Source organism: Pteropus medius, unplaced genomic scaffold (genome assembly GCF_902729225.1).
Source record: "Pteropus medius unplaced genomic scaffold, Ma_sr-lr_union100, whole genome shotgun sequence".
Classification (NCBI taxonomy): Eukaryota; Metazoa; Chordata; class Mammalia; order Chiroptera; family Pteropodidae; genus Pteropus; species Pteropus medius.
In genome coordinates, this window is record NW_024340849.1 from 5,214,662 (window position 1) to 5,240,485 (window position 25,824).

Consider the following 25,824-nt stretch of genomic DNA (forward strand, 5'->3'; position numbering starts at 1 on the left):
CCAAATATCTTCTCCCAAACGGTCGTCTTTTTGTTTCGTCGATGGTTTCCTTTGCTGTACAAAATCTTTTTCGTCTGACATAGTCCCATTTGTTAATTTTTTCTTGTCTTTCCCTCGCCCGAGGAGATATATCCGAAAAGAAATTCCTGTTAGTAATATCAGAGAGTTTACTGCCTATGTTTTCTTTTAGAAGTTTTAGGTGTCGGGTCTTACATTTAAGTCTCTAATGGGTGGCTATTTTTATTTCTGAGCCGACCCCAGGGCAGGGGCGTTTTTTGTTTTTTGTTTTTGTTTCTGTTTCTGGCTGAATTGCTAGAGAAAGGGCGACAGCTGAAGCTCGCGAATGTTTCCCTGCGGCTCTTGAAGGTTTTCTTCACGGAGCTGGAGACCGTGTAGCCAGCCCTTGGTTTTGGTTGCTCCACCTTTCAGTGACCAGACTGCTCACACCTTTTCTGTCACCCTTTACCACAAACGCTGTTACCCCAGCACTTGAGACAGCTGCCAGCGACAAGATCTGGACCGCTGTTTCCTCTTCTGAGTGGGTGATGGTGGCATGTGGGTGCCAGGGTAGGGTGAGGAGTGTGGGTAAGAGCCCATCCCAGTAACGGGAACGTACTCAGCCCACACATGCCGCATGTGTGCCCTGGACCTTCTCCGGTCTGCATTTTCATTTAAGATTCCTCCCATCAAAGGCAAGCATCGTTCGCTGACACGTCCTCTCTCGGAAACGTCTCTGTAGGATTAGGGGGTGGGTGTCAGTGACCTTCAAAGACATCTTACAGGAATTTTCCCATCAACAGATCACAGCATTATTAACTGAGAGCACAATTACATATTTTATTGTATTTTATAAGATAAAAAATGCTGGATTTTGGTCGTTTGCAAACAAATGAACAGAAAGGAAAGTAAACCACTGGGGAAAGCAGGGAAAAGTCGAGCCCCCGCCAATCGGCAGCCTGGGGCCCCTCAGTTCCTTCCTCTCCGAGCCAGTGCATCCTGGGCCTGCTTAGCTGGTCTGATGAAAAGGGCTCAGAGGCTCAGCGATGCCGTTGGCGGCTGGCTTTGGTTTTTGTTCGGTTTTATAGAGAGTGGGGATTGTAAGTGGGATGGCTTTTCCTCTCATTCCAGAAAGTTTCTAAAGACATTTAAGATTTCGAAATGGTTAAGAATTTTAAGACTATCAAGTCAATCCTTCAGGGATCAGCGTAAAATTCTTCCCCCAGGCGTCATCTCTCCTACTTACTCCACAATAGTTTTAATTAAATAACACAGCTGATGGGGCTTCTGGAGCTTCCCTTGAGAGATTATTCACAATCCAATAAATCTCAACGTGAGAAAATTTTCCCTGGCTTCAGCTATCTGACCAACTCACAAATTTTTTTTTTTTAAAGTCTTCTTCATAATCTGCCCAGAGAGAGAGGCCCATGTTCCGTAGAAGATTGATATAAGCAGCTTTCTCAGGATGGGGATATGACACGCAGTATTCACATCTGACAGCACTGTCACTAGCTGACGCGGGTCCTACCTGCGGATTCAGTGGAGCGGTGATCGTGGCCTATAAGAGTGAAGCCTGAGCATGAGTTCTGTGAGAATTTAAGTGTGCCATTTAATTAGCAGGATGGTTAAGAAAATTAACATTCCCACTTTAGCAGACGAGCTCTTAAGGACAAATTTGTCCGATTTCTTTCGGGCTACATGAAATTCCGTCTGCTCCCAACACGGGCACTTCCAGATTAGCTTAGCAAAGGGGTGCGGGTGGTATTCTCTGAGTGTGTAGGACATTATCCTTCTTGACACATAAAGAGCCCGACAGTTCAGAAAGGATTAGGTCATCTACCTAATTCATTCCCCTTATGGCTGAGTCCATTTATTTTTCTTCACACACTGGATGCTGCAATCGGAAGTACAGTGATCCATCCCCCTGATGTGCATTTTTGCTTTCCCTGGTCAATTTTTGCTTTACCTGCAGTCGATTGTGGTCTGAAAATCATAAGTGGAAAATTCAGGTATAAGCCATACACGAGTGTTCAATTGCACAGCGTTCTCAGAAGCATGACGAAATTTCTCACCACACTACGCTCTCGTTGGTCACTTAGTAGCTGTCTCCGTCATCAGCTCGACTGAGGTGTTATCCCAGTGCTCATGCTCAAGTAACGCGTGTGGTGGCCTAACGCGACGTCACAACGCCCACGTCGGTCACCTCGCCTCGCCTGAGTCACCTTGCAGGCACCGTGCCATCTCACATCACCACGAGAAGGGTGGGCACACTACAACGTGACACGTTTAGAGGGAGGGACCACATTCGCAAGACTTTTATTACAGCGTGTTGTCATAATTGCTCTATTTTATTATCAGTTATTGTTAATCTCTCACTGCGCGTTGTAAGTTAAACTTTATCATAGGATGTTCATATAAGAAACGACATAGAATGTATGGGGTTCGGTAATCCACCAGGGGTCTTGATACAAATCCCCCTATTTTTCCTCCTATTTTTTTATTTTTATTTTTTTAATAGGTTGACCTCACGGATTGCAAGGACCTTGTCAGTTTACAATCCCTTATTTTTTATTTTTTATGCCTGCAGCACCTGGTCTTCCTAGGTGGTCTCCCATCCAAGTACTAACCAGGCCCGACCCTGCTTAGCTTCCGAGATCAGACGGGATCGGGCTTGCTCGGGGTGGCGTGGCCATTGACTCTTATTTTTCTTAAATCCTAGAAAAGCTTCCTAAAAGAATGAACATTTAATAAGATGGAAATATTTCCAATTGTGTTTCTTTGAGTTGACACAGTGTTTGAATTTTTATTCTTAACACAGGCTTTTATGTTTTCAGAGAAAATAACAGAATTGAACCGAAAGATAAATTGTTAAACATTGTTGCTCAAATGACACTTGGAGGTATTAAGGTCTGCCTTGTTGGATAAATGTTGATAACAGTAATTTTTAAAGTTGTGTAAATCCTTTCTAAATCCATTGCCTAGGCATTTACTGTTCGCTATGAGAAGAAAAACTGAGTAAGAAGGTCTTTGTTTTTGAGACGTTTCTAATCTGACGGGGAGGTGTGGGCTGTACATTACGTAAACGTCATGTGGATCAAGCCACCGTGACACACTATAGAAACTGTTAAGTGGCACAGACGTTTGTTTGCGAAGCCAATTCGAGGGGATGCGTGGAAGGTGTCCACACCAGGCTGGAAATCTGGGTATGATTCTAGAAGAAAGACATATCATGAAAAACACCACGTCAAAGGGAAACGCTCTTTACACTCGGGATGTATGTAAAACACATTTGGTGACCGGCTTAGGGGAAGGCCGGCGGGTGGCGGGTCTAAGTTTTGGGCTTTACTAGGTGATGAGCAGTTTTTGAATAGTGGAAGTCACACGTTGGTCATGATCGCAGCTGTTATGTGGAGCCATGTGGGATGATGTAGAGAAGCTGGGAAGGAACAAAAGCAAATGGGAGACTAGGAAACAGGCGAGAGACAGGGAGGCCCGCAGTCCTGAAATGCACGGCCAGCGGGGGCGCACGTCGCAAAATCTGTTTTCCTTCTTAAATTACAGACAAATAAAACTCATCCCCTCTTACATTCTTCCTTCTCATTCCTTTCTCTCTTTCATTCAATAAATGCGCTATCGCCTGCCCTCATTTGAGAGGCGAGGGAGCGGGGAGCGGACAGCGGACAGCGAAGTGACCGCCGGGCGCGATGCGAGGGGACGACACACCTTTGCTTCAAAGGCAGCCACAGAAAACGGCATCTGAGGGAGCAGAGAAGGAGATGCTTTTTCTCCTCTGAGAGGTGGGGCAAGGTTCCTTAGGCGTCCCTCAAAGGATGCCTCTCATAGGGAGCGGAAGAGTATTTAGAGAAAGAAAAGTCACACGCGGAGACGCCGATGCTCTCCCCACGCGTCCGCCGCTGCTGGGCACAGCGCTTCGCACTTGGAGAGACTCTCAGGTGTTAGCTCTTAGGAGTTTGCTCCGTAAAACAGCAACAGGATGGCGGAGAAGCGGGGGGAATGAGGCTTCCACAGAACATCGCCAACGTCCACCTCTAATCAGTACATAGGAAAGCTGTTAGTTCCAAATATGATTAAGTGGAACAGAATGGCCTCTCACGAGCAATTTCCAGGAAGTGTAAAGTACTTTCCTGGACGCTCATGGATTTATTGCTTATAATATGTAAAACATAGTACACAATATTTTTCGGTATATATTTATTTCCCTAAATAGTTCAATTATTTATACCCAACTTCATTCTAACAAAATAAGTAGAGGAGATTTTTTTTCCCCCCTAAATATATTCTTTCCACGGGGCCCGGATTGAAATATATCCACCACTTTTCTGCATATTTCATAGCTTGCCGAGATGGCTTGGTCATTCAACCGACTGGTTATTTCAACACCCAGAATGCTTTAGTGCCATTTGCAAGGTTTTGCTATGGTGATTTATTAGCAAATTACTTGTAAATATATTAAATTTAATACATCTGTGTTTATAGAAGAATTATTCACAATAGCCGAAAGTTGGGAGCAACAGAGGTTTTCATCAAGGAACAAACGAGGCTGCGTATGCGTACAATGGAGTATTTATTCTTCAGCCTCAAAAAGGAAGAAAATTCTGACACAGGCCATGACATGGATGAGCCTGGAGGACATTATTCTAAGTGAAATAAGTCAGTCACGAAGGAACGAATACTGCATGATTTTCTCATACGAGGTCCCTAGAGCAGTCAAGTTCATGGAAACGGGAAGTAGAAGGTGGTCGTCAGCGGGCAGAGCACCGGGAACGGGGAGTTGTTTAATAGTTTCAGTTTTGCAAGATGAAAGGAGTTTTGGAGATTGGTTGCAGAACAGTGTAACTGTGCTCAACACCACTGGACACAGGAATGGTTAAGATCGTAAATTTGTGTTACGTATATTTTACCGCGATTAAAATTTATATGTTTATATATAACATTATATACATATAACATTATATATATATACACACACATATAAAATGGTGAGTTTAGTTATGGGGTTAATTTATGGAGATTTCACTGTCGACGGTTTTATTTTTAAGAGAAATTCCTGCTTCCTGTCGTTTTGCTTTTCGTCTTTACGACGGGAAGAGCAAGATGGATTTCTTCTAACTCGTCCTGTGACATTTGGAAAGTCGCTTCATTTGTTTATTTATTTTTGCACTTCGGTGTCTTCACCCATAGAATGAGAATAAAACTGTGTGCCCCGCGGGCGGGCCTGAGAATTCGTGGGAGCATGTGTGCGAGGCCCCACGACAGCGCCTGGCACGTAGCAGGCGCCCCGTGCATGGCCCATCCTTCGAGCTCCTTTCCATGTTCCTTGAGGAATTGTTCAGTGTAAAACTTCCACAAGAGGGGCCACTAGAGCCCTCATGACCGTTGTCTGACTTGAGGGTGGCAGAGCATCTGACAACTGAAGGAGCAGGGCAGGCGTGTCCTCTGCAGTAGGAACAGCAGGTGCAAAGGTCCAGGGAAGGAAGAAAGAGCGTCAAGTATTTGAGGCTGGAAAACGACCCCATTATCCTGACATGTAAAGTATGAGGTGGGGCGGGGGACAGGTACCAGTGGAGAGGCGAGGAGGGCCCAGTCCTGAGTGGTTCTCTGTGCCAGGGACTGAGGGTCTCCTGAAGGGTCTTGCATAGGAGAGAGAGAGCAGATGGCATCGTGCAGAGAAGTCGGCATGGGAGTGAACCCGAGGAGCGAGGCTCAACACGAGGCTGTTTTAGCGATGCCGGCGGGAGGGAACGCTCAGGGACCATGCGGATAGAGAGTAGGACGCGTTCGAGAGATATTTAGAAGGTAGGACTGACGGGGTCCATCCAGCAACTCCTTGGATGAGTGGGTAAAGGTGGAAGGTTAAGGGTAACAGCCGGTTTCTGAACGGAGGCGAGAACGAGGAGTCAGTATGGAGAGGGGCTGTGGCTTTGGGGTATCTGTGAATAGAAGGTGGGGAAACAGGTTGTGTCCCTTGGTTCCCCGTGGTTCTCTGCCCCGTGGGTTATCCACTTGGGAAATTCTAGGAGGCGCGTGCCGCGGCCCCCATCCTAGTTTATACCTGTCTATGGACTTAGTGCTCGTTCCAGCACATTCCACCAGTTTTCTAGACAGGGAGCCTCAGGGGCGTTCCCTTCTTGACCTACCGAGAGTTCCACTCTGGACGGGGTCCTTTGGAAAGCCACCGTTCTGAGGCACGGCAGTGTTTGTTGACGCAGACGCGCCTTTGTCAAACACGGCTTCTGGCACCCGCAGAGCCGCTCGAGTGGAGGGTCCCTATTTCTGCTGACATTATTTTTGTCCAGTTCCAGGTCAAGTGCTCATCATTTTTTTAAAGTCACGTGTTACTTCTCTCTTCTAATGGGAAAATTAGGAAATTTCCTCATAGTGTACTCTTTAAAAATGGAGCCAAATCATTCCTTAGGTGTCCTTGTCATTCTCTCTTTATTCTCTGAAGAGTTTTTGTCGTGTATGCCATTTTCAGATGCGATGTGTCTCTCCCTCACTTTTTCTCTTTGATGTATTTAAAAACTTGTCAGCATTTATTTTAGAGTCTTTTGCGAGATGTTTTTCAGATACTCTTTTGGCCTAATTACTTGCTTGTCCCTCTGGGCTTCCCCACTGTCCCCGTGGAATGGTCTTTCTGTTTTGGCAATACCTTCATGCTGTGACCTTGGCAGTAGAGCCATAAGGGGTTTTATTTTATGCACCTGGCCCTTTAGATCTGCACCATATATTTTCCCTAGACTTTCAAAAAGGTGTTTTTCAGTAGTCTTGGTATTTCTCTTGGGATGTTTACCTTTTCAACTATTATCTTTTGTTTTCTTTTAAACCAGGATATGTGCATTTTTATCATTTCCATTTGTAATTATGTAAAATTTCCAATGACTTTTTTTTTTTTTACTTTGTTTTTCTAGTTAGAATTACCTTTAGTCATTTCGATCACAGCGGGTGATTCAAAGTGCATAATGTATGTATCTATTTCATTCCACAATGCGATATAAATTTCAAGAAATTTTTTTTGGGGGGTGGGGGGATTCAGGAACCAGGTATGTGCAGTCAAAATGTGGTGGGTCCATAGCTTTTTCAGAGGGGGAATTTAAGATGGAGCGTAGCTAAATTTAAGGAGTCCACCAGTTTAATTTTTCAATCAGCTTATTTTGCGTAATATTTTTCTCTTCGTTTTATAGTATTGGCTAGAAGGTCTGTAGAACAACCCGAGAAGCTAGTGTTCACCTTGTAAAAATTTCAAGTTTCTGTAGCAGTTGTCGATTTAGACAGGATTCCTGGGCGTTTTGTCCTTTATAAACGCTGCTGTATCTGTCTTCTAGAAACACTCTTTTTTATTTTTTTTCAGTCCAAGGGCATAATACTCCATTGATTTTTATTGATTAACCTCTTTCCACCCTGAATCATATGTGTCACTCATATCAAGCTTGTCACTTTTTCGCAAGTTTCCCATTACTCTACTTAATTTTTTAGACCTCCAGGATTTGTGGAGATAAAGTTGTGGATTTCTCTTGGTCAATTCTCAGATAAGGAGGGGCTTCACTGGGGAACGGCCAAGTTTTAAAATTGCTGGAGCTGATGGAGGGATAAAGAAGGACTTTTCAGTAGTTGCCGCTAAGCGACTTGAAAAAATCGTGTGGTCAGTGGGGTTCTCATCAATCAAAACTCGTCCTCCTGAGCCCCCAGCCCTCCATCCTCCGCCGTCCTCCTGCTGGCCCCCTCTCCTCGCCGATGCCGTGACACGTTTTGCTGTCTCGTTACCTTATTTCCCCTTCGAAACTGCTCTCGGTGCCTCCAACCGCTGTCTCCACTTTAAACTGTTTGGGGCTGGGAAGCGGTGGACTGTGAAGGGCCCCCCAACCCCCGGCTCTTGTTTGCAGCGCTGTGTGTCCTCCAAGTGGCCTGGGTCAGCTTCCCGACTTTACGAGACGCCGTCGAAGGTGACATTTCTAGATGAGGCCTGTGGCTCTTTTACCCTAGTCTGTGTTTAGTGTAAAACATTTATAGACACTCAGCACACACTCAAGGCCCTTCCTTTTGACAATGAAATGATTTCTTATTCCTTATTAGTCCTGTATTATACTTAAAAAATAATATTTATCCTCCTTATAAGAATAAATTAAAAATTTCGCAATATAGTTGCCACGCCTTCAATGCTGTTATGAAAACCTTCTGAACGTTTATTTTTCAAGCTTTGTACACATGTTAGTGCTCCATTTAATAATTGCTAACTGGTCATTTGTCATGGAGAATTTCTTACGTCTGATGTAACCGGTAGTAAAGGGTAATAAAAAGAGCGAGGATTCTTAATACTCCCTTAAGTGCAATTATCCAAAGACAGAAATAGGATTTTGTGTTTAATTTCTATGCACACATACACACACCACTCAAATCAACCCTCTCCCCAACCCCCACCCCCCAAAAAAAAGCCAGAAGAAAGAAGATTCTAGGATAATAAGAATCGAGAATATCTTGGAGGCAAATTATGCCAAACAGTGTTGGATAAAATTTGGAGTTAGAAGGCCATGTGATGTTTGAGTCCTTCACTTTGATTTACAGTTACTTAAATTGATTAAGGAGCAGACAAGTCCCGTGAGGTCACATTTACTGGACAAGGTAAAGCCAGGGGGGCCTCACGAGTCTTCCCACTGGGCACACATTATATCTGACGTGAACACATGGCTTGGGCTGGAGGGAGGGGTTGCGGCTTATTAATGAAGTCGGGTTGGGAGGGCACAAGGTGTGGTGACCTCTTACATGGTTCAGAAGCCTCCAGCCCCGGGGATGCGCACCGTCTGTTAGCGCCATAGGATGTGCTACAGTCTAAGAAAGGTCTAGGTGGAGAAATAACGGCATGAAAACCGCGCCTTTGCAGCGAAGTCAGAGACAGCCTCACCGAAGATCACATCTGAGCAGGTTTTCAGGGTGAACGTATGTTTTGGGGGCTTCCAGCAGGCACAGCAGCACAAACACATGGAAGAGCGGACGAGAGCAGTGAACGCACGAGGACCTCGGGTGGCCCCGTGAGCACGGAGATCGGGGACACGGATGGACGTGGGGAGGAGGTGGGGAGGCAGTGTGTGCTCGCAGGAGGAGCTACGAGCTGGAGGGGTGGACAGACGTTGTAGGTTTGCAGGCGGAGACGGCCACGATCACATTTACATTTGGGAAGGATTGACCTCTCAGAGTAAAGAGGGAGATAAATGTCCATGGCCTCAGCACGAAAACCAAATGCAGCAAAGGCAGCAGTGACTGGTCGTATGTAGATGGAGAGAGGACAAATACACACAGTGATATACACAACACGAGCGAGATTACATTTTTATTTAAAGGGCTCCAGAGTTAGTAGTTTGCAGTAGTCATTGCAGGAGCCATGATGATATATGAACGCATCTACTGTTCTGGTCCATAATGAGCCATTAGTTCTATTAAGAAATTGAATCAAATTTCTGGGTTCAAATACTAACTTTGCCTTCACTAGCCATGACTTTTGTTACTATATCTTTAAAATGAGAAGAAGAATAGTGCTTAAAATGTAGGGAGAAACATTCCTTGGTCAGTGTTTGTCATGTCTCACGTCAAATTGTAAATACCAAGTATATATTAAATATTATTTTTATTATGAAATGGCCAAAATAACCTCATAAAGAAGAATGCACCAATGTCAATTTCTTTTGAAGAATCATAAAAAGTCCAGTGTGGAGAAACACAGGGAACATATCTTTCATGAAAGTGAGAGAGAAAAGACTCAAGATTTTTTAAAATAATATAAAAATGAAGAAAAGGACACATCCGTGGGACGTCGGTGACTATGAGTTACAAACTTTGTGGGGCAGTCTTTTATCTCGTATCTGAATGGACAATTGTGTTTTCTATGGAAATTTTCTATGTTTCAAAATACACGAGGCTGAGCTTCGTAAAGGTGAAGGGAAAAAAGAGACATCTGGTCTACCTTTTATCAGACCGACGGAGGGAGAGAAATACATTCACTTGTGAACATTTTGCTAAGGTGAGCAGAGCAGTTCGGATCATCTTCGGTGTCTCTCAGCTCCAGTTTTGGGGTTCGAGCTGATGTGGAAAGAGCGAAAACAAAGGTAGAAGGAGGTAAGGGAATAGAGCTCAGTCTCCTTCAGGGAACTAACCGACGTGTTTCTGAAAGAGCTTCATTTTTTAAATCCTCGTGCAGTGTCGAGTCCCAGTCAGCAAACTACATATCTCGTTGCTACCACTTGTGCACCGGTCACGATAAACAATTCTTTGGTTAGGCTTGATAACCTTGCTCTGCATCGTTCATCAAAATAAGATAAAAAAAAAAATACGCTTTGCCAGACCGCCATTTATTTCTCACAGAGATAATACTCCATGTCTCTTCTGCATTTATTTATTATTCAAACTTAGATCATCGTCTTCAGTTCTTTCAAAAAGTGGAGTCACTAGCTTTCTTTTGCTAGGAGGCATCGGGCATTGTTTGAAAGGTTTTCCCTGCCTTCCAGACAATCCTTTAAATGTCTTGGGGAAATGAAATGTTTTGTCTTATTTGGTAAAATTCCCTGGTTCGAGGCTTCTTTCACAATATTTCAGATATTCTTTCTAGCCAATAGAAGGTCAGGTTTTTTTCTTTTCCTCCTATGTTTGAAGAAAGCTCTCAAACAGCTTTTCCGGAATGTTCGAATCGCTCGGGCTTTTCCAATATTCTTCCTCGCCTTGAATATAATGGAAGAAGAGAGGCCACTCCAGTTTCTGGTTACCCTTGAGAAATGAAGTGGAGATTAGCTGAGATAATATCCAAGACTTGTCTGATGACGCCTCCGCCCTCAAAACATTCGCCGTTGAAAGTTGGACGTTTTTCCACGTTGGACGTTTCTCTCCCTCTGGCTGGTTCCTCGTGTTTCTGTCTCCAGGTCCTCCAGCAGCGACGTGAATTCTCAGATGCTCCAGCTTCCAGTTCCTCGACTGGCCTGCTTCCCACATCCACCCGGAGTGCAGCGACCCGCTCAGACGTCCCGAAGCCTCGGACGTTCCACCGAGGAAGCGGCCGAGCACACGCGCGTCGGCCGAGCCTTTTGCTTTCCACCTGCACGTCGGACGGGCTCCGCGTCTGCAGCACGGTCCCCTTGGGTGGGCTTCGTGGCTGCCCCTGCGGCTGTGCTCCGAGTCCAGTCAAGACCTTCCTCTCACACTGCTTCCCTCTCCTGGCTCACGTCACGGCGTATCGTGTCACCATCTGTTTAACTAGGCGGCTTCCTTCCTAGTGGATGAGCCCTGTGGGGTCAGGGACCGTGTCTGTCTTATATTTCACTGTGTCCCTAATATCATTTTCAGTCCCTCTCATATATTAAGCCCTTACTAGAGGTTTTTAAACCTCATTATCGATTGAAGCCAGTGACTCTTTTATAAGCTTCTCAGGGTGGGGACGGGTCATTTTCACATTGATAGCCCATTAATGCTGCCTCACAAATCTTTTCAGAATAGACTCTGAAGGGTCGATTTGCTTAGTTGAGACCGACTCACCTCGGCGTGGAGAACTGTAAAGCGATGTGACACCCGGAGCCGCCTCGAGCGTGCCCCGCTCAGAGACGGGCGTGGGCCGGTGCAGCGTGCGTCCCATCCGACGTGCCTTGCACACGCAGGCTCGGAGACGCCCTGACTCAGCTTCGGGGTTCGAATCCAGGGGCTCCTGGCAATGATAAAGCTCTTTTGATCCTTCAGAGTGATTACAGACTACTCATATTTTCCTCAACCAAACCTCCCCCCGCCCCCCATTGTGTCAAAGCAGAGAGAGCAGCGGACTGGTCGTTTACTGAGCCGCGGACTGCTCGTTTGCTTTTAGATGGGAGCTGCGGTCCTGGATCTTTTCAGTGACATTTCTCCCCAATGAGTCGTGTGAGGGATGAAAGGTGTGTTTACACACATAACTCAGGACATACCCGACGTTCCAGATGCCGAAAGGGAGATGGAAGTAACAATTTGGGAAGGCGGGCTCTAACTAACAAGATGAAATCGGGTAGAAAAACTTGTCAACTTTCTGTTTTATTTTAAAAAATCAACAACTACATGCAAGGCACAATTTAGGAGAGCACTATGAACGAAGAGGTAAATATAGGTTGAAATACGGGCATAGAGTGGAAGAGGGTCCGTCTAGTCTGAGGAGGAGAAATAATACAGAAAAGCTGAACAGAAAAAGCCACGCCTGACCGAAGGCCAGACGCAGGAGGCAGGACGGGCGATGAGGTCTAGGGCTCAGAGGCAAGACCTGGTGTGTGCCTGCACCGAGGGACCTGAGAGTCAGCTTGAGGACAGGGTGCCCGGTGGATCAAAGTAGGAGTCTGGAGAACCAGGGCCAACTCTCTGAGGCCCTGTAACATGTACGTGCTAAGGAGTCTGAATCTTATTGTAGAGGCGCTGGGGATGCCTTCAGAAATTTTAAGCTAGGCACTTACGGGGCCAGACCTATGTTTTACAAAGATCGCTCTGGCTCGGACGGAAGGGACGGGCGTGAAGTGGGCACAGCAGGGAGAGTAACATGCAGGTTGTTGTTACAGCCAGAGGAGAGGTGTTAATAAGAGCCTGGAAGAGTGGAATGCAGAGAGTGGGCATGTCTGGGGCTAGTGGGCAGGGGAGTTAGACGTGGGGGGAGAGCAAGGGAGGAGGGGCTGGCTTCCAGTCAGAGTTACCGGCACGCGGAGATGCATTTGCCTAGACAGAGATGATCGGGAGGGTACCACGCCACGAAGCTTCGGAACTTACCTGCAGAACGTTATACTGTTATTTCAGCATCCCTTGAAGAAAAATTGATGAGACTATAATGAATGCTCACTGGGTTCACATATCGAGTATAAATCATGTTCTCTTATGTATAAAAGGCATTAAAAATATGGTTCATGCCCTTCGTAGGTTATGCTTTAGTTGATGAACCATTTATTTGTTAAAGAAGATGAAGCTAGATCTCTAGTTCACTAGGAATGACTCATTAGCAACTTTTTTAAGGTCTGACTCTTGTCTAAAAATCAAGAAGATCAACTTCTTGTATTACTCTCTGAATCAAATGTATCGCTGTTTCAGTTGAGATGATACATGTCCTGAGTCACATTTTTCTGGAAAACATTTTATTTCATATAGGTTAGTCTGACAACCTATTTTTTACCTTTTATTTTTAAATCTTTAGAAGATATATTTTATTTTCAGAATTGAAATAATATTTGGGAGAGACAAAGTAGGGATGGGTGGATAGTCAATGTTATTCTAAAATACTCCCTAGGGCTAGAGTATTCTTAAATTCCATTATTTCAAATTTATTTTATTTTATCTATTTTACAAGGTTTCAAAAGTAACTATGCACCAAATTTATCTTTTCCTGAAGTATGCAGTGAGGTTTTTGGTTTTATTTGTGCTGTGTCACAAGCAACTCACAAATCACCATCTCGGTGGTTATCTCTGGTTGCTTAAGCCACCAGTGATTTATTCCTATGTATCACTTAGATGCCTATTTTAAGCCCATGGGTAAATTATGTTTGCTGTGGAGTACAATTCAACCTATTGACAGGCAAAAAAAAAAGATGCTTTATTCTCCTGTTACTCTATACGCTGTACCTCTGAAGTAAAATAGCACGGCTGTGACAAAGCTCGCCTTGATCGACCCCATTACAGTGAATTAGTAGCTGCCACCACGGGCTCAGACGCCCCCTGTGACTGGCCCCAGATCCCCCAATTTTATGGCATTTTGTTTTGTTTTGCTTTTAAAAGGCAAACCCATAAACGTGTTAAATGTAATTCCAAGATAATGGAGTTAGGAAGCCATTACTGAAGGCAATTTCAGAGGAAAATAGAGAGTGTAAAATGAGGACTTTAAAATATTTAAAATTATGGAGGTGGAAATTAAATTGTAGACTTCAGAGGAAGTATGTACGGTGCAGGCGAGCTGAAAGTCATCCCTAATTTAGAGCGTTTACGTCAAGATGGAAAAGTCAGGGAGATGCAGATGTGGAGTTCAAATTTTTCAAAAGTAACCATCTAATTAGCTTCTGCATTTAAAAACTGCATGTAGCAATGGGACATACAAACACACAAGAGACACATTTAATCTAAGCTTCTTCTGACCTCACTTCAAACAGTGTGTTTAACTGTAATCTGAAAAAGAATTCAGTTTTTGTTGTTGTTGTTGTTGTTCAGTTTCATCTTTTTTTCCCAGTATTTCAAGTGTAATGTGACTTTTAGATCAATCCTCGCCAATGGAGAGGCATAGCACAATCGAGAGCACTAGCATCCGGTTAGGTATATTAACACTGGATTCATGATTTGGATTAAAAGTACATCGTCCAGGCTCTGTGGTCATTTACTAAGATGCCTCTACACGGCTGTGTATTTCCACTTATTCTATGACTAATGAATTAAAGCAAGTAGCACTGATTCTGAACCCCGTCAGCTCCTCTTCTATAATGAACCCCTTAATAAATCCCTTTAACTGTGTCAAAAGCATAGTCATAGATAATGAAAAGTACCTATATGTATAACTTCAAACAAATAAATGCTCTAAGTGTGAGATAAAGGAGAAATAAAGCAATTTATAATAAGGTAGTCGGTATTTTAACACATAAACACTGGGCACTCTTACAGGAGAAAACTAAACGAAGTTGGTTAAATGTGTCCCCTCCATTTAGAGTCATCGCGAGCCATGGTCACACGTGCCACCGAAGACTGCATTACCCTGAGTGGCACTGTCATCAATGATGCAGGTTCAGAATGAAAAGCTGGTTAAATTCTAATCCTTCAAAGTGAAATTTCCCCTTGATTTAAGCCGAGCAGAAATAGAATTCCTAAAAAAAAGTCAGGGTAAGCTAAACCAGCTCAGAAGTATTTTGTGGACATTTTCTTGTACCAATTTGCTTTCAGATGAGTCAGAACCTCTTGCGTTACTAAGGTTTGAAGGTCGCTAGGTTCTGGCCCAGGATGGAGAAGGTTGTCTTAACACAGAGCAGCAACCCACTTGGTCGTTATTTTTGTGTTAGCGACTTTAGCGCGTGAACCTTTCTATTTTATTGACAGTAACAGACTAACATTGAATGTACCCGAAATGGTTTGGGTTGTCATTCTCAATTAGAAGAAGAGCCAAAAGACTGGTCTGTCTTGTCCTTCCTTCTTTAGAATGCTTTTCTAAAGGAGCAATATGTAAGACCTGGCACAAATCCTGAAACTGGGGACCGAAAGAGCCATTGCCAGGAATTGCCAACCACAGGTTCAAGTCGAAATTAGGAAAGAAATGTTTTGTCCTGGGTCCATGAACGAGACGAATATGTTGATATAGGGTGTACACTGTGAGTTTCATTTCTTATAGTGATAATGAACTTGAACTTAAACGCTCCTGGTTTGTCCTCTCATAGCCGATGGCACTCAGTGTGAGGTGGGCGACTGGAAGCAAAGCAAAGCTAGTCGAGGTCCAAGGACTGGCTAGGGAAGTCTCGAGGTTTCTTAGCAAGTGTTCACATGATACACTAAGAGCCACAAAGCTGTTTTGCATGTGGCCTGTAGAATATTGCTGTAGAAAGGTTGGATTTCAGAACCAGAAGACTCCTCCCGCCTGATCTAATATTTACAAACCAAACTCTTGGTCGGTACTATAAATAATAGCCACGTTCACTCATTACTCTGAAATAATGCTAAGAAAATATGATCATGACGAGACAGCTTTCCAAATTTTGGAAATGTCTCTAATAACAGTGATGTAGTTCCCCCATTCACTTTGTCTCTAGAAACTTCTTTAAGAGCAATGAGAATTATAGAAAAGGCATGGGATGCCAATTTCTTCCTCCCACACCTTAAGAAGCGTCTTTTTTTCCTCCCCTTTCCTTCCTAGGAGGTGGTCTCTACCCGTCTGGTTCTCTTAGCCTGTCTGAGGTTCCTCCCGTTTGCTTTGGGCCGGTCCCTTGTTGAATGACATGCAGACCGAGCATTTGACTAGGACACCTGAGTCCTAGGAGAAGCTCTCTGTATCCACAGCAGCTACTTCTGCCTGTGAGACCTATGCTGTAGAGGACCCGGCGCTGCCTCCTACTTCATAGCTGCTGGCACTTACCCACACTCAGAATTTAATGGCCAATGACAGAGGTTGCCACTCGAAATGCAAGATGTATGGTTTACCAATTTGGCCCTAAGATGATCAACTTAAGACAGACCATTTACATATTAATGCGTAAACTAGATTAATGAAGTTTTAGAGTTGCTCGAGGCAGTTTTCCACGTAAATAAAAGTACATGCTTACGAAATAAATGTTTGTTTTGTTTTCTGGTTGTGGCCAAGTCGGTCTTTTTTCTACTGTGAGAAATTAGAAACTTAAATAGCAAAATAATTCCATTTGTGACCTGTGACAACAACAAATCCTCTAAGCTTATTTATTGCCTTAATTAAGGGCTGGTTTCTTTTTCAAAGCTCTGCCATTCTATTTTCTAAAATGCTCCCATGTTCCTTTTTCTTCAATAGTCTCAATATTCTCGAAGCGGTAACCTCGATATTCTCAGAGGGCTCTCTCTCTTTCTCTCCTGCTTCTGAGGAGGTCATAGGGTGAAGGCAGGGAAGAGGCCCCAACAGATTCAGGTAGGATGTTGCTGGTAGGGGCTGGGCAGCCACGATGTCTCTCCAGGGACAGCACGTACCACCTGCTGGTGTCCGAGTTCTTTGTCCATCAGATGTGATTTTTTCTACTGCTTCTCCTCTTAATAAGCCGATTGTCATTTAGTCTGCGAGTACCTTATTGTAGTTATAAGGAACCAGTGGATTTAACAGTTTGTTGAGCTTGCTTCCCTAGAAGTTCTCCATCTGTTAGCTTCTTTAGGTGCTATGCTGTTCTTTTATCTACAGCTGAGGTGACTCAGAAACATATCGTATTTGTTGTGGGTGATTAAGTTCAAATCCTAGCTCTTGTCCTTCCTGCTCTGGCCTTGGTTTCATCATCTAAAAGATGATGCTAATAATACACACGTTATTGGATTGTTGTAAAAGCTAAAATGAAGTAACGTTTGCATAGCATGGTGGCAAGCAGATATGAAGTACTCTAGAAAGGATGGCTATTATTATTATTAGCTCAGACCCACAGATGAGATTATTTTCCTTCTTAATAGGGCCCAGGAATATAGCCTAAATGCTCAGCCCATCAGGGGTGTGAGTTGTTGTAGCCCTCAGTGGGGAGGATTTTTTGTCCAAAAACATTAGAATTTTATGGTCTAGGCATCACAAGCTCAAAATGTATGGTTTTACTCACCCTTTCTTAGCACTAAGACATGTGGATAAAAACAAACAAACACATAGCATAAAATGGGAACCATTTTCAATGCAGCCAGTCATGTCAACGCCTCTGATTTTGGGGTCTCTTGGATTTGTACAACATCCTTCCCATATAAGGACTTGGCCATTTTTATATTGAAACAAAGAAGCTTAAGAAACGCTTTGAGTGGGTATAAGAAAATGAAGAATTTACTGCACTCAAGCGAACAAAAGCTTAAGAACTTTGCAGCTAAGAAATATGATTAGGAGGTAACTTTTGGTGGGCAATGATTCTTTGTTCAGTATATTCATGAATGATTTCTGTTTTATTTTGAGAAAAGAATAGAAAACACAGGGTTTTTTTTTTTGAAATACATGGCAAATTGCTTATCTCTTCATTTTAATTGTGAAAATTGAAAAAGCAGACCGGGCGGGAGGAGAGCAGATGCTTTGGGCTCGGTACGGTTGAGGATGCTACGGGCTCTTTCTATCTCTTTCCTGGACGGAAGTGATGATCATACTTTCCCTGCCAACAGCCACATTCACGCTGGCTTTTCACTATGGTTACATATTTCATTTTAACTTCATTATAGCTCAAACTAAATGATTTCAACCTCTCCTGCTTCAGACAGTTGTGAGAAATCACGTTGATCTTGCTGTGGTCCGCAAAGCACCTGGAGCTCTTTGCAGAGAAGGTATGACAGTCGCACATACTGTGGCGTTGGCCGGTGCTCCGGGGACCTGCCAGGAGGGACGACGGCTCCCGCCTGTGCTTCCTTTGGCAAACCAGGAACGGAGACCCAAACTCACGTAGGACCTGGGCCGGACAATGTCACTTTGTGTTCCTGGGGTCATCGCTAAGTTTACAGTGTGTTGTCATCTTCAGAGGTGATTTTTTTTTAATGTATGTATGTATGTATGTTATGTATGTATGTTATGTATGTATGTTATGTATGTATGTATGTATCTATCTATCTATCTATTTATCTATTTATTTATTTATTAATGACACCTACAGCACCTGGTCTTCCTAGGTGGTCTCCCATCCAAGTACTAACCAAGCCCAACCCCGCTCAGCTTCTGAGATCAGACGGGATCAGGCACAGTCAGGGTGGCATGGCCGTAGCAGAGGTGGCTTTGCATTCATTGATTCCATGACATTTTTTTGAGCAACTGGAGATGCGAGGCGTCGTGCTAAGACGGGGACATACTGGGTACGGGTCTTCTCTGAGGTGCCAGTGGTTAAGCAGGGCAGTGAGAAATGACAACAGATAAAGACAAAACAATGCGCAGAAGCTGGAGAAGCAGAACAAGGAGAGATTGGTGAGCCCATCTTGTTGTGAGTAAGAAACTGTTTCTTCCAGGTCGGTGGCTCACAGTGGAGTTTTACAGGGTAAGTCGTGATTTTCCTGGGAGCGGGCGGGAGGAGCCTATTAAGCTTTCTAGGAGAAGACGTGGCTGATGCAAGATCATAAAGATAAATACTGTTTGAGGAAACTACTATATACGGTAGATTCGACTAGGAGATGAGACTGGAGACAAAGGCAGAGCTGAAATCATAAAGGATTTTACTGACAAAAGTGGACTTTGTCCTCAGGAGCAGCGACCAGCTCCTGGACCTTTAGAAGCGTGGTCAGGGTTGCATTTTAGCTGTATAGTGTGGCTGGCAGTGTGGATCAGAGGGAAAAAAAAGATCATTTAGGCAACTAATAGTCCAGCTGAGGAAAACTGTCTTACATTTTCATTCTGATTGGTTTCAAAGTCACTCTGTTGTGCGTTTTTTTCATTCTATCACGAGTAACTTCTACGGATTGGAGGAAGGATTTAGCAAGTATTTACTGACCATCGAATATGTCCGAGATATTATGTAAGGCGTTTCCAGAGATTAAAATACGTACAATTCATGGTACAATTACTTTGAAAACTTTTGGAACACGGTGGAGTAACAAGCCACACACAAATATTTTTAAAAAATTCTTTCTGCCTCCCAGGAGCTCAACATAATTGAGAAAAGCAAGACACAGCCACAAAAATAGAAACTCGAACAGTTTATACTTTGCAAAACTCAGTAATCATTGTTGGATGAATGAATGAATGAATGAATGAATGACAAAAGAGGTAAAATTGTGTGCCCTCCAGTTTGTAATCAGTTTTCCTGTTGGAGGCCCCCCTGCAGCCGGCATTCACTCTCCTCTGGCCTTTGCCCCCAGGGAGCACGGTGGCCGGTGACAGGGCTGGCTCCTGGCTCTTCCGTCTCTCCTTCGACACAGCCCGTCTGTTCTGAGCCACTAGCCTGTGGAAATCTGCTCCCTATCCCTCTACTTGGAAAGCAATCTAATGGACGATTTCACAGTAATATGCTGGTGCCTGCCAGGAGCTGAGGTGGTTATGTGCATTTTAACAAGGACAAGTAAAGAAATTGATTTCTAATTATAGGATTTAAGGCATCATAAAATAAGATATTTAGAAACCAGGGCCTCATGGGAGCCTATTTTTTTCTCTGTGAAATGCAGCCCAGTGGCAGGGTAGAAAGGAAAACTGAGTGTCACATGTGGTCCCCTCGCAGAGATAAGGATGGCGGCCTTGGCTTAGCCGTGGTTCCGTGAGCTCCTTGCCTGGTGGGACGTCCTTCTCTGCCCTCCACCATCTGGGTGACTTATCTCTGGGTTGTCGTGAGAACTAAATGCACATGTAATGCATTAGATGCTGATGCATAGTAAAAACAACCCAAGGTATGTTATTTAGTTTTTAAAATATGTTGAAAATGTTTAATGTGTATGAGACAAAATGCTTAACATCACTTATAGTCTATTTTCTAGTAGAGGATGATACAGGTCGGTGTTAATTTTTTGATTCTTTTTCTGTAAAAGTCTGCCATGCACAGTCTACCATAAATTTCTAAATCTGGGAGACCAACTGCTAACATTTTAGTAGAAAACTAACACTTAGTAGAAAACAAGCCAGTGCCCTGGGCTGTATTGTCATCTTCTGGTTTCACAAACCCCCAGAGCTATGCTATTTAATATTCTTATGTCCCACGAGTCATTTATTTTTCTGGTTGGGAGAAACGGCAGAATTGCTCAAAAATTAAGCCTTTCGTGTACTTCAGCATGATGGGGAGATTCAAACTATTAAAAAACCAAAACAAAACTTGGGAACAAAAGCTGCAGTGGGGGGCTGCACGGCCACCCTTCAGACCTCCCCGAGTGCTCTCTGGGCCGATCCTCCGATGTACCGCCCAGGACGTGCTCGCCGATTCCAGCCTCCGCTGTCGTTCGGACACGTGGCCTCGCTCGGCCGGCCTCCCTGGCGCTCTGGCTGGCTTTCATCTCTCGCAGCAGTTCTTGGTCTTCCCGCTTTATCTCTGCTTTTCAGTCAAGCCATCTTTTAGCTTATTTTTATCTTGTTTGGTTTCTTTACCTTTTATCTGGGCTTTAAATGAAAGATGGAGAATGGCATTATGTGGAGCGGCGGGGGTGGCGGGGGCCCCCGGTTTCTCTCAACTGGCAGCCTTGCTGCTTCTGGGTGGTGCTGGCGAGATCCAGATCGTACCCCAGATGTCAGCCCGGCGAAGTCCTCACCGCCAGCGGGGTTTGCTCGGGCTGCCTTCCCAAGCTACCACAGACCGGGTAAGTTCAGCAACAGAAATCTGTCGTCTCACAGTTGGGAGGCCAAGGTCAAGACGATTCTTCTGAGGCTGCGAGGGAGAATCTGTTCCAGGCATCTCCCCCGCTGGTGGTTTCCAGGGATCGTTGGCGCTCCTCGGCTAGCGGGTACTTGACCTTGATCTCTGCCTTCGCGTTCCCACGACCCCTTCCCTGTGTGCAGTCTGTGTCCCTTTCTACAAGGACACCGGTCACGTCGGATCGGAGCCCACCCTACTCCAGCGTGGCCTCTTCTTCACTATCGGTTGCATCTGCAATGACTTTATTTCTAAATAAGGTCACATTCTGAGATGCTGGGGGTTAGGACTTCAGTTCTTGGAGTTCTTGGAGGAGGGGTGGGACACAATTCAACCCGTAACACCCCAGACATCATTGGGGAGCATTCCAGGTCCTTACAGAAATGCCAGCTGCTGCTTCCACTGCCTTCTGCGTTTGAGATGCTCCCCCCTCAGGAGCTGACGGGGTCAGGAGTGTGCTGTCCACGTGGCCCCCCTGAGCCTGCCGTGTTCGCGGTTAAGATCTGCCGTTGGCTGCTGTTTGGGTTCCGCCTGAAGCCGCTCGGCACCTCCGTTCGGCGCGTCCAGCAAGACTGCCTTTTCCACTCTCCGTTTGTCACAGGCAGAGCTCTGAGGCCGGTGGTCACACTCGGGAAGATCCAGCCTGCCGGGCCCTGGTTTTGATTCTGTCCCTAGTGCATCTCCCCGCACTCCACGTCCCACAGCGGCCAAAGCACTCACTACTTCACGTTCTGAGCCTTCTCGCCGGCTTATCTTTGGAAATTTGCACGTCTATAGTTTTGTTTGCTTTCCTCTTTCTTTTTACTTATTTATTATTGAGGTATAAGTGACATATAACATTGCGGTAGTTTCGGAGGTACATGACTTGATATTTGCATAGATCGTGAAACGATCGCCTAAGTCAACATCCATCTCCACACATAGGTATGAACATTTTAATTTTTCCCATGATAAGAACTTTTCGGATCCACTCTGTCAGGAATCGCCCACTGATTTTGAGAGCTTTATCCCAGGTCACTTTAGAGCACTTCCTTAGTCATGTAGTCAACATTTTGTTTTGCATTTGCTCAGGACACTTTATACTTTAGAGTTTTTAGGCAAGTTCTCAGTTGGGCACAGACACGGTCTAGGCACCGTTGGGAATATGCAGTCACTACTATTATCGCTTGTAGTTAGTGCTCCTGCAGCAGCTTAGGGCGATGCTGGCTGTTTAATTTTCAGCCCATTTTAAACATTATAAGAACAACTTTTTCCTCATGTTTTAGAAACCGCGTAGAGACATCTGACTGAGCGGAGGCTGTTGATCTGGACTCCATCTGCACAGAGAACTGTTGACAATTGAGAGTAGCTGGGATGACCCAGGGGTGGTGAGCGGAGGGGGACATTTTCAAAGGCCAGTAGAGAAAGGGGGGCCTTGGAAGGAGACAGTGGAAGAAGGTCAGAGAGGAGAGAGGACGGGCAGGAAAATTCCGTGTCTCAGAAGCCAGGGGATTTTCAGGAGGACGGGGCATCTGGGACTCAAGGTCAAGATCGTCTGCAGTGCTGGAGGAAGATGGAGACGGGGCAGAGTCAGAGCAGCACCCTGTTCCCTCCAGAATTTCGAGCCAACAGGTGGAAGAGAGGGGGGAGGCACCGTAGGGTCAGGACACGTCCCATGTCCAGCTGAGGAGTTGAGTGTTCCGTATTCCCATGGGTTGCCTGCCAGGGTGTCATTTGCCATGTTTCTCTGCTCTTTGTAGTTAATATTTAGATTCGGAAGCTTGATCAGAGTCAGGCTGGGTTATTCTGGCAAGGCTGCCCCTTCCGACGTGGCGTTGTGGAGACGTGAGTGTGTTTTTTGTGACTTTGCCGACACGGGCAGTTGTAGCCTGGAGCCACTAGTTCATTTACGCATTACGAATGTGATTTAAACACATTTCTCAGCCTTCGAGGTTGTACTGATGTAAATGCCCCCTCCCCCCAGACCAACATACGCATCGTATACTGACTGCCAAGTGAAATTGCAAATTAATGTTTCCTTCGAAGGATTTCAATTGACTTCTCCACTGCATGCCAAGCACTGTTCTGGACGCTAAGGATAAAATGGTATGTGAAAGTCTATACTGCGGTCTGGGCTCATGAAGCTTGTAGCAAAAGGCTCAGGGTTTTGCGAGGTTGGCGAGCGATGATGTAGAGCCGCTGACCTTGAGGACGATGAAGGAGGATGGGTTAGCACTTGGGGATGCGACGGGCAGTGACATGCTGTGCAGGTGTACCCAGCAGTGTCTGGGGCACCCGGGGACTGAATGGTGCTTGGAAAAGGTGAGGAGACACTGAAATAATTTTCAGAAATGATCTGTCATCGTGCCAGAAAAACCACGTACATAGTACAGAGGATCTTTTCATGTCATCCTGCAATAAAAACTATGTGAAAACAATGCACAGAGAAAGCCGTTAGAATGGCCGAAGCCAGAACACGGACAACACCGGACGCTGGCGACAGTGTGGACCTCCCACCCACCACTGATGGGGACGCGAACGGTGCAGCCACTTGGGGAGACATTTTGTCAGTTTCTTACACAACTAAACATATTCTTATTATGCAAATCGGTAATCATGCTCTTTAATATTTTCCCAAAGAATCGAAAACTTATGTCCACTCAAAAACCTGTACAAGGTTGTTTACAGCAGCTTTATTCATCATTGCCAAAATCTGAAAGCAACCAAGATGCCTCAGGAGGTGAGGAATATTATTTAGTGCTAAAAAGGAAAAAAAAAAAAGCTATCAAATCAGGAAAAGACATGGAGGAAACGGAAATGCACGTAGTTAAGTAAAAGAAGCCAGTCCGAAAAGGCCACATTCTGCATGATTCCAACTAGACGACATTCTGGAGATGCCAAAACTGGGGGGCAGTGAAAAGCTCGGGCCAGGGCTCGCGGGGAGGGAGGGACGAAGAGGTGGCACACAGAGGACTTTTCAGGCAGCGGAAATACTCTGTATGATGTGAGAATGATGTAGACATGTCACTATACATTTGTCCGAACCCCCAGAATGCCCAGCACCAAGAATGCACTCGGAGGCCTAAATTTAACTGGCTTTCATGATTTTCGTTTATATTTTTAGGATTAAAATTGAATCAAGTCTTTTTTTCCCCTCTGAACGACGACACTTGGATCCCTATCTTAGGTAGAATCGCTTTCCGAGCTTATGCACGTCAGGATGCCAGGCTCCTCCCATGCGTGTTGGGTCTTCCCGGTCATCGTGTGGGGTCGTTTTGGGTGGCTTTGCAAGCGCTGAGCCGGAGGTTTGGGTGACCTGAGCAGCAGCAAGCGACACGTGAGGCGAGGCGGGGCGGCTCCTGCAGGCCTCATCCGGGTCTGGATGCCTGTCTGACGCCTGCCGGCCATTCTGCTCCGGAAGAAAGGCCAGCGGGGCCCCTCTGTGTCCCCAGACCTGCCGGTGGATCTGAGTCCTTCCATGAGCCTGTGCTGTGACAACCCCCTGCACTGGGCTCCCGCAGGGACAGCCCGCCCGAGACCCCCAGGCCCGGCCACCCTCGTGGATTTGTCCTTGGTGCAAATGCAGACGCTCCTAGGAGAGGAACGCGTGCCCAGGCCAGCAGCTCATGGCTTGCTCCCTGAGGTGACAGGTGAAGGAGGTTCCCGCGGTTGGAGGAGGGCAGCCCCCCCAGAGGAAAACGAAGCCCGGCACAGGCGCGGCGGCAGGAAGCCTGACCGCAGGGCGGCAGCGCAGCCGGCCCGTGTCCCCAGGGGCTCCCCGCAGCGCGCGGACGTCCGTCTCCCTTTCTGTCTGTCGTTCCTCTTACGTCCCTTCATTTCCCGACGCCGCGGGCCCTTATCGATTTGGCCTTTGAGCGATACTGACCCTCATCTCTTTGTCTTCTGTCGCGCCTTCGTGTCCGGTCCTCGTTTTATTCCGATGTCTCGGTTTTCGTGTCCTTTCAGCTCTTATTTTCTCATTTTTTTCCATTTCTTATGGATTCCTTTTCCCTTCGCTTCTGTTTATTCCCCCCCGTTCTCGCGCCGTCGGCTTGAGGCGCAGATGCAGCGTTTCCTGCTTCGTGCCTTTCATGTGGGCGAAGCGCTAACTCCGGCGAATGCTTCTGAGGTTACCTGTCGAAAGACGGGAGCGCTGTGGTTTTTCTCTTGCCAATGACTTTTTGACACATGGAGCCGCTTGCTGAAGAGAAGAAGCTCGATTCTGGTGGAGGCGAAACTAGCCGGACACAGTCGGGCTGCGTTTCCGACGGCGTTTCTCCCTCCTGTTCACCTGCGGCTTCTTCCCTCTCCTTTTCCCTCCTCTCCTGGTCTCTTTTTCACTCTTCTTTTCTTTTTTATTGGAAATCGAGACAGCGGCTCCCAGGCCGGCCCTGAGCAAATCTGTGACACACAGAGAGGCTGGGACAGAGAACCTGTCACGTTCCCGTGCTTCTCGCCCAGCGCCCGTGTGCTTTGTGACATGTCACCCTCCTCCTTCGGCAGCGGGTCCCAGTTCCTTAGCGGCAGCAGTGAGCCCTCCAGATCCAAAAGGCGGCGACGACTGCTGAATAGACTGGCGTGTTCCCACTCCGAGCTCTCGCCATTCTGAGAAGCGACGCCTGACGTTTACTCTCTAGATCAGGTTCTTAACCAGTTCGGTCTCAGGATCCCTGTATACGCTTTTTAAAAACTGATCAAGGTAAGAACATCTCACATGAGCTCTACACTCTCAGCAGGTCGTGAAGTATGCAAACGGCGTGACCGTCGACGGGCGCCGTGCTGCACGGCAGGTCTCTAGAACTTACTCGTCTGTCATAACTGGAGTTTTACGCCCCCTGGTTAATAATCCCACATTGCTCCCTTCCCTCGGACGCTGGCGACCACTGTGCTA

General features: G+C 45.7%; 1 protein-coding gene and 2 pseudogenes across 2 annotated transcripts in view; 1 reads left to right on the forward strand and 2 right to left on the reverse strand.

Annotated features, from left to right (window-relative positions):
• The window catches only part of CD226 (CD226 molecule), a 66,765-nt gene that overhangs the window by 12,148 nt on the left and 28,793 nt on the right, over positions 1-25,824 (forward strand). The gene's annotated exons all lie outside the window — the stretch shown is intronic.
• LOC120589601 (uncharacterized) lies at positions 2,576-2,694 on the reverse strand (annotated as a pseudogene).
• LOC120591362 (uncharacterized) lies at positions 18,282-18,400 on the reverse strand (annotated as a pseudogene).